Raw genomic sequence first — 8,705 nt, 5'->3', positions numbered from 1 at the left:
CCCGATTCAAGCTCAAAATAAGAAAAATCTACAAAATATGCCGAAAATGTCACTTTTCAGATGGTTTTTGTCAAATATGAAAGTGGCCGCATTCGTGTTCATCCTCAACCTTTATATAGGTTATGTATTATCATAAATACAACTTACATTTCAATATTAAGGATGAACACGAATGCGGCCACTTTCGTTTTACACGAACACTGTCTAAAATTTAACTAAAATGCTAGAATTGTGAAGATTTCAGTAATTTAGCATGACTTAATGGTGCTAGTACCCTATATATGTGCATTGTATTGTCAGAAAATGTCCATATTTATGTAGCAGAAGCATTCTACTGTCCAATAAATAACTAAAAGTTTACATTTTAACAATTTGTAAAACTGTTTTATTTTGGAGGCCAAAATCGGTCTTAGGACCTACTCCTTTGTTTTCAAGTCCTAATACTGTTCATCATAACAATTACGTATTCAGTGTTACCTACTGAAGTGATTGTATTGTAATTGTAATTTAGTGATATCAAACTAAAGACACACTAAATGTTTACCACTTAATCATTGAATGTACAAGGTATATTGAATAAAATTCTACATACTGTTAAGCTTCATTAACTTACATACGTGTGTTTCGAAAATGTCTGTTTGAGGGAAAAGCGAAAGATACTGAATGCTCTTTATGATTTTAAAAACATTTGAAATATATCATAGAAATTTTATAAAACTAATAATTCTGCATCCAAAGAGTTGATTTTTTATTTGTTTTATCTTATGTTCCTGTAAAATTATTACATTCTAGAAGTAAAGCAAATTTTGATATTTCTATTTAGAAAAATTTTAATGCATGTACTAGACTAGAAAACTTAACTTTCTGTTACAATATTCCTGTGGTCAGTTTCAAATTTGATAATATGATGTAACTTGTTCAGAAAGAAGGTATTCATATATGAAGAATACTTTCTTATGTATACAGTATTCGTCACAACAACAGATACAAAAAATATAAAAAATGTTTCCTTAGAAGTTATTATAAAATAGAAGTACTGCAAGAAAAACTCACACAAAAATACCTGATTCCTGATTTTTTTTTCTATATGACCCCCGAACACCCCCACCCCCATTCCTAAAAAAATCATAAAACAAACAGTTTATGTTGAAGATTCAGAAAAGTTAAATAGACAGTATGAATAGTGAATGAGGTGCAGAAGCGGATACAAATGTGAACTACAGTTTGCTGCCGTGTACAGATATGACAAAGTCGATGTTCTTCTCATTTATAATTTCCCCCCACATTATTCTTTAAAAGTACGTGTATAAACATAAAAAAAGTATATCTAAAAGGGTACTATCGAAATAACAAACTAATTTTACTGTTTTATAATCTTTAACATTACACTTCTTACTTTTAGTTTCATAATACCAATTTTCAATCAAATCGCTCTCGTATCGTGAGGTCAAGGCGTTGTGGTAAAGCATACATCACAAGATCTGGATTTTACCAAACATTATTCTTTTTAAATTATAAAGTTTGTTGAAATAAATAGTTTGCTCAGCTCTCTTTACAATATCTTAAAACCAATACAAATTTTACAGTCATGTACCTAAGCAAGTACAAATAAAAAGATAAAAAAATTACACAACTTGACATGATTACATAATATTCTCATAACTAAATTTCAATACCTTAAACGCAGATAACAAAGACGTTTCGATGAGACTAACTCCGTACACACAGAAAGCACAAGGTAGATAATAAAGACGTTCAGAAAAGGCAAATACCGACAGTTCACACAGAAAGCACAGGATAGTTTTGTGTCTTGTTCAAATTAATTGTAATATGCATAGTTATCCTAATTCATCGTTTGAAGCACACACCAGAAGTGAACAACGTTCTGTTGTTTATAGGGACATGCTCCAGCCCAGTATTCTGCAACAGGACATGGTTATGGCGGTTCAGCACAGTATGGAATGTCCACAGAAATGAGGGAAACATCTTTTGTAAATGGGGGATATAGGCACAATCCACCATCAATCCAATCAATCGACCAATATCCCAATGACAGATTGGACCATTCTTATAACCGTGACAACACCCAGGCAATAGAACTACCAGGTATGGGTAACCCATCTACTGGAGGACCGTTTGTCGAGTCCCCGTCATCTTCCTCAATGGACGAAACCCAAGTGCAAACAACATCCAGTGAAATGATGGAAAGGGCTTATGTAAATGAAGGATATATGCATAGACCACCATCAATCCAATCCATCGAACAATATCCTACTAACAGAATGGACCATTCTTATCACTATAACAGCCCCCAAGCAATGGAACAACCAGGAATGGCTAACCCATGCAATCATGGAATAATTGTTATGCCACCTTCATCTCCTACAATGGACGGTTCACGAGAGGGGAAAAATAATAAGCATCGAAAGACAAGACGAGATTCAATTCGTGTTATCCTTACCAGGGTTTGCTCAGCTATATTGGTTATCACAGACTGTGTCTTTGACTGGATGCAGTCTAATGATATGACAACACCCTCAGACATTATCTCAGATCTTTCTGGTGTTGAACGACAACCGAAAAAAGAATGTACAGGTATAGAGGATATCGCAGAGAAGTATAAGTATTTTACCATTGCGGGAACAGTTCTGTCAGTAATCCAACTGGCTAATATCATATTTCAGATTTACAGTGAAGTTAAGTTTCATGAGGGAGAAAAAGCAAGCGGTTGAAGGCAATGATAGCACTCAGAAGAAAATGAGGGATAGGATTTTGAAATATCCTAAAAAATTACTGGATGGTAGGACAGAAACTCTTTATTCTGTTTTATTCATAGAAATTCCACAAGGACTTCTTCTCCTCCGTTACCAAGATGCGTGTGTATCTCTTTGTGGCAAGGATTTAAAGGGTAAACATCTGTCTAGACGTATTTGGTCTGCCGCTAATGGAGGTATTGCACTTTTGAACAATGCTTTCGTTATCTTACATGCTCTCTAATGTGCGAAGAAGAAGTTGAGGAAGATGACAAACCCGGTTGTTGCAGCGGTGGTGGAGGAAAGTGTGTTGGCTGTATAAGATGTCTCTTCAATGCCTTTGTCCCTGTTTATGCTGCTTCCATCGGTATGTTAATTGTTTTACATTTAGCAAGTAAAAGAGTATTGGAAAAAAATGGTTAACAATTGATTTGAGTTCAAAAATGGTTAACAATTAATTTGAGTTAAAAAAAAAAAAAAGGTTAACATTTGATTTGAATTAAAAAATGGTTAACACTTGATTTGAGTCTAACTTTCTCGTGATAATCGAGCTCCGCTAGTATTTTCACTTCCATGGCTTTTATTTTATTGTTTTAAGCGTTTCGGATGAAGTTAAATGCAAAAAGCGGTTTATTGTTCTATTAGAGGTAACCGGTGAGATCACGAATCACGTACGAATCACGAACGTATCACCTGTGACACGAAGCAGGATGCATAAGTGTTCATGTTTATCTCGCTTTGATTACAAGTGCATTTTTTATTGATTGATTTTTTCTGTTTAAAATTAAATTAATATTAAGATCCCATTTTGTAACATATGGTGATCAATTTATTTGGCAATCGCTCATGGCAGTCACCAAGGGTTAAGAACATCAGTTGTTCGTCAAATGCGTTTTGCTAAAGTATACTTTTTCACTTTTTTGGTCTTTTGGAATATGCTGTTTGTGCTGTATTTAGATCCTTCTTCAACGATTTGTTTTAACTGCACACGTATAAAAATTGCGGTTTCTATCCAACGCAATCATAGATTTGAACGTAGTTTTCAATTTAGACTTGATTATATATATATATTATACATCTGAACAAGTGACAACCCTCTAGGATAGATCGATACATTGGATCACCGGTGAAGGCGATACATGGCTGAAAACACATATTATATACATAACTACTTTAAATAACAGCACAACAATGTTAGATGTCCGACGATCTAGACCACTCGACCACCTAGGCTCAAGCTGCCGGTGACTGTGTGTTACCTATTTTTTAAATCGACGCTAAGCGCCGAAGAAAAAAAGGCAGCACCCATTTAAAAAAAAAAAAGCAGAATAGAACATATAGCGGGCTAAAAAAATTGTGGCCCGCATGAAAATCATAGCCCCTTTTCCAAATAAGCCCAATGGTCCATAATTGACCATCATAAAGTTTGTTATTTATGTATATAAGAATTGCTTGTCATCTTTTTCGTTCGAAACAAGTTGCATGGGCTGTCTTGAAAAGGCGGCTTCCAAGACATGAACATTTGTATTAATCCGGATCATTATTTAATGTACAATGAGCTAAATAACAAAAAAATGGGGGGGGGGGGGGGATTCCTTGTACCGAATACTTTAACAGAAAACTAATAAAGATATAATAATATAATTTTATAATTCCAGCGTATTTAGTTCCATTTTTTTCTGCGTACTATAATAATAACAGCAATACCGCATACTAAATGGGGGTTAGAGGACACCCTTTGGACTCTAGGATCGGAGCTGGCAGATTTTGTAAATAAATTTATTGGCCAGGAATAAAATAGTAGTAAATGTGATGGCTTCCACCTAAAAAAAACCTGGCCTACAAATTGAATTCTATTATACAGTGAAATGATACATGTGTAATAAATAATCTTGCATGTAGCAGTTGAAATTTTTTTTCTGAAATAAATAATCTGACTGACCAAATTTGCCAGGCCGGACATATTTAAATAATATATATATAGTCATGGAACCTCGGACCATTACCCTACATGTAACGACAGTTATTTAATTAGATTTGTTTTTTTAGATATAGGATTTCGGAAGGTACGATAGATTAAAAATATAAAACCACCAGGTGGAAGGAGATAACTATACAAAATATTTTAAATATAGGGTAGTCAGAAACCCCCTCCCCGCTCTTCAAAATTACAATATTACATTGTTTAACTTAAGAAATAAATATCAAAGGAAATACATTGTCTTCTTCTCTTTATACAGAAAAATAAGAAAATAAAAAAACCCAAATACCTCCTTGATTCAATATTTGCAACGCCAAAATAATAAAATGAAGAAAAAAGATGATCTTCATACTATACCGTATGCTGCTATATGATACACCGGAGTTAGGCTCTCTCCTATGGAACCGTTTTTTAGCGTGTAATTGCGTTTTGCCTACAGTACTGAACCTTCATGAAATATATGCCACTGGACGTTGAGTGATATCTTCGAGTCTATCTTCCAAGCATGTGTACTGTTAAATCGTCATTATAAAATCCACAACATAAATGATGCAAATTTGTAGATTTATTTTATTGATATATATTTAGGTGTTTAAATGTGTATGTAAATGAACCAAAACTCAAGGGCAGATTTAGGGGGGATTCGCACAAAAGTACCTCTACTCAACAGACACATTCCTAGCCTACAATTCTAATTAATTTTTTTCTAAATTTATTATATACAATTAAGTCAGATAGAGAGACGGTTTAATTTCCTAAACAACCAAGTTTCTCTTTTTTGCTTTGAGTGTAAGGGAACAATTCACTTCCGAAGAGGGATGATTTTTCCTTTAAAAAATATTTTGATTCCCTTTCCCCAAAAAAAATAATGTGGTCTTACGGTCTTGCGGATTACAAACAAAAAATTCTGAATCCAGATTTTACCTTTACCCTATAGTGTAAAAATTTTGAAAAAAAGATTTGATTGATAACGTCGAAAAACTAAGAAAAGAAAAAAAACATAACCCCTTCTCTTTTGAAGTTCAATGGTTGCTCCCCATAACTTGTTTGTTTTTATTCTTTTTTCCCCCATTTAATACTTGTTTAACAGTGTGAACTTTGTAACGTTCATATTAAACAGAAGTTGCAATTAAAGTAGAGATCACAAGAGTTACATTACCCTTTTTAACATTTAACATAACATTAATAGAAAAAAAATGATCACAAAATCTGTTTTTTTCTAGATTTATTTCACATTAGGGAGCTACCATTTGATTTTTATGGGGGGGCTAGGATGAAAAATTTTGTCCTGCTTTTTTTTTTAATTGTAATCTCTGTCCTGCCTTTTTATTTTTTACTCTATTCGGTCCTGCCTTTTTTTTTTTTACTAGTTTATCCTGACTTTTTTTACACAAATTGTCATCCTGCCTTTTTTTTTTTACCAAGTTGCTCATCCTGCCTTTTTTTTTTACTCAAAACTCCTGTCCTGCCTATTTTTTTCAAATTTCATCCTAGCCCCCCCCCCCCCCCCCCCCCCCCCCCCCCCCATAAAAATCAAATGGTAGCTCCCTTACTTTTTCAAAACAATGCAACAGCATTGTTTTGAAAATCTCGATATTCCACGTTGACAATTTGCTGATAGTGTACTTTAAAAAATAATAACAAATGTGAATCTTGTTGTTAATTTTTTTGATTAATGTACTTCAATAATGCCATTCACATTTTAATCGTGAAACTCGTGCTTAAACTATTCCCGCGGAAATGTGTGTACTTGTGGTTTACGTAAGTAACGTATCGGACGTAAGTGTATTTGACACTATTTTTCTTTGTTTTCTTATATTAAAAGCGTGTATTTTTAATGATATGGTTATTTTTAAAAGATAAATTTGATCTAGAAAAGCGGATAAAACAAAGACTCTAAATTGTTACTGTGGAAATGAAATACGTGCTCCCTTTACGTTCGTTCGTACCTTCCGTCAATTTGTAAGAAAGCTCTAATATATCTTTTGAAGTGTTTATACATCCCTGACATATCTTTTTTTTTCTTTTTTGTTTGTTTTTATCTTACGCGTACAACATTAAAAAATCGCGCCGTACGCACCAAATCATAAAATAAATGATATGTTCGTTGCAATGTACCTCGCCATCAGGAATGTCAGTTGAACAAAATAAAACAAAATAAAACAAACATCCGTTTCCTGTCTATTGAAGTTATTTAAAAATTGAATATGCTTTCATTTTATTAACTTATTTACCTCTGTCAAATGATTATATAAAAGATATTGCACATTTTTCGAGAGAAGGTAAACGTTTTTAGTTGACGTGTTTGATTTCTACGTTCTTAAAATCAAACCATATAACAGTCGTCGCGACTTTATATTTTTAACCTTCTGCCTTGTAGTTGAATATACTTCGAAAGAAATTGCAGCTTCGAAAAATTTAAGTAATAGTTAAAAATTCAATTCAATTGTTTAATTCAAAAGAAAAGTTTAAATGAAAATAGGTAGTAACATTACTTTATCAATACCATACAACCACAATAGCTTAATGTTGGTGCCTGATAATAGTATGACCTTCTAATAACAGTACAAGGTATAAGATTTGTGTAAACAAGTGTACTTTTTTTGTAGGTACGAATGCCTTATGTTTAGCTGTTGGATTTGTGTAAACAAATGTTCTTTTTTGTAGATACGAATGCCTTATGTGTGGCTGTTGGATTTGTGTAAACAAATATTCTTTTTTGTAGATACGAATGCCTTATGTGTGGCTGTTGGATTTGTGTAAACAAATATTCTTTTTTGTAGATACGAATGCCTTATGTGTGGCTGTTGGATTTGTGTAAACAAATATTCTTTTTTGTAGATACGAATGCCTTATGTGTGGCTGTTGGATTTGTGTAAACAAATATTCTTTTTTGTAGATACGAATGCCTTATGTGTGGCTGTTGGATTTGTGTAAACAAATATTCTTTTTTGTAGATACGAATGCCTTATGTGTGGCTGTTGGATTTGTGTAAACAAATATTCTTTTTTGTAGATACGAATGCCTTATGTTTAGCTGTTGGATTTGTGTAAACAAATATTCTTTTTTGTAGATACGAATGCCTTATGTGTGGATGTTGGATTTGTGGAAAGAAATGCATCTGCGATATGTGTCAATGCTATACTGAACCGTGGTTTTGTAAGGTTTTTTGTGGAATTTGTACTTTTCACTACTGTCCACTTGTGGACCCTGAAAAACCAATGGGAGCTCAAAAATGTTGCGATGTGACAAGCGAGTGTTGTAACTGTTCTGATCTTTTTGATTATGAACCACTTGTATTTAACACTTCCCTTGCTACAGTTTTTAATGTTCTGTATGTGTTCGTGTATTTCGGGAACATATGCAGCATGTTTTGTCTTGAGTTTGATTATCCAATCATTGAAAATATTATCAGTGTGATACTGTCCGCCGTGTCCACCGTGGCCACCACACTATTTTAATGAAAATATGTGGCGAAAAACTAAAGATGTTTATGGTGTCAGTATTTGTAAATATGTGATAACTGACAAAACAGTACACTGTATTAATTCCCTATTATAATCAGAATATAGCATATGTTTATCTTTTAAAAGTAGAAATTTGTATATTTGAAAACTTTTCAGAAATAAACAAGGTAGTTAAAACTTTGAACATAAGTAAATTATTAAATTACGTATCATCTTTCTGTTTAGTTTAAACATATTTTATTTACTCAAAGTGAAATAGATTGGACACAAGAAAACCATACTCACCTTTCTGTATAAGCATTTGCCCTGATATTGAGTCTTTTGTTAAACAGAACTACATTTTTTAATTATATATAACCTCAGATGCAAATTCATCAAACAAACGTCACAAAACGATACTTGGGTATAATGAAAAGGACAGCATTATACAGATGTTATCCCAGTATAACATAAGAATATAACTACGGATATTGTTCCTGACTAGAGATATGCATATGAATATGA

At 33.0% G+C, this 8,705-nt stretch overlaps 1 long non-coding RNA gene across 2 annotated transcripts in view; it reads left to right on the top strand.

Moving 5' to 3' along the window:
- Positions 1-8,481, top strand: part of LOC143071355 (uncharacterized) — a 12,214-nt gene extending 3,733 nt beyond the window's left edge. Inside the window, exons 1-2 of one of the 2 annotated variants that reach the window (XR_012976882.1) lie at positions 2,734-3,120; positions 7,808-8,481. This is a non-coding gene — a long non-coding RNA (uncharacterized LOC143071355). Of the gene's footprint in view, positions 1-2,733; positions 3,121-7,807 lie in introns of those variants that run through there. The other variant, XR_012976881.1, reaches the window with a different exon arrangement.
- Positions 8,482-8,705: the final 224 nt, after the last annotated feature.

Source organism: Mytilus galloprovincialis, chromosome 4 (assembly GCF_965363235.1).
Source record: "Mytilus galloprovincialis chromosome 4, xbMytGall1.hap1.1, whole genome shotgun sequence".
In the NCBI taxonomy this organism is placed as follows: domain Eukaryota; kingdom Metazoa; phylum Mollusca; class Bivalvia; order Mytilida; family Mytilidae; genus Mytilus; species Mytilus galloprovincialis.
This window is presented reverse-complemented; position numbering and strand designations above follow the sequence as displayed.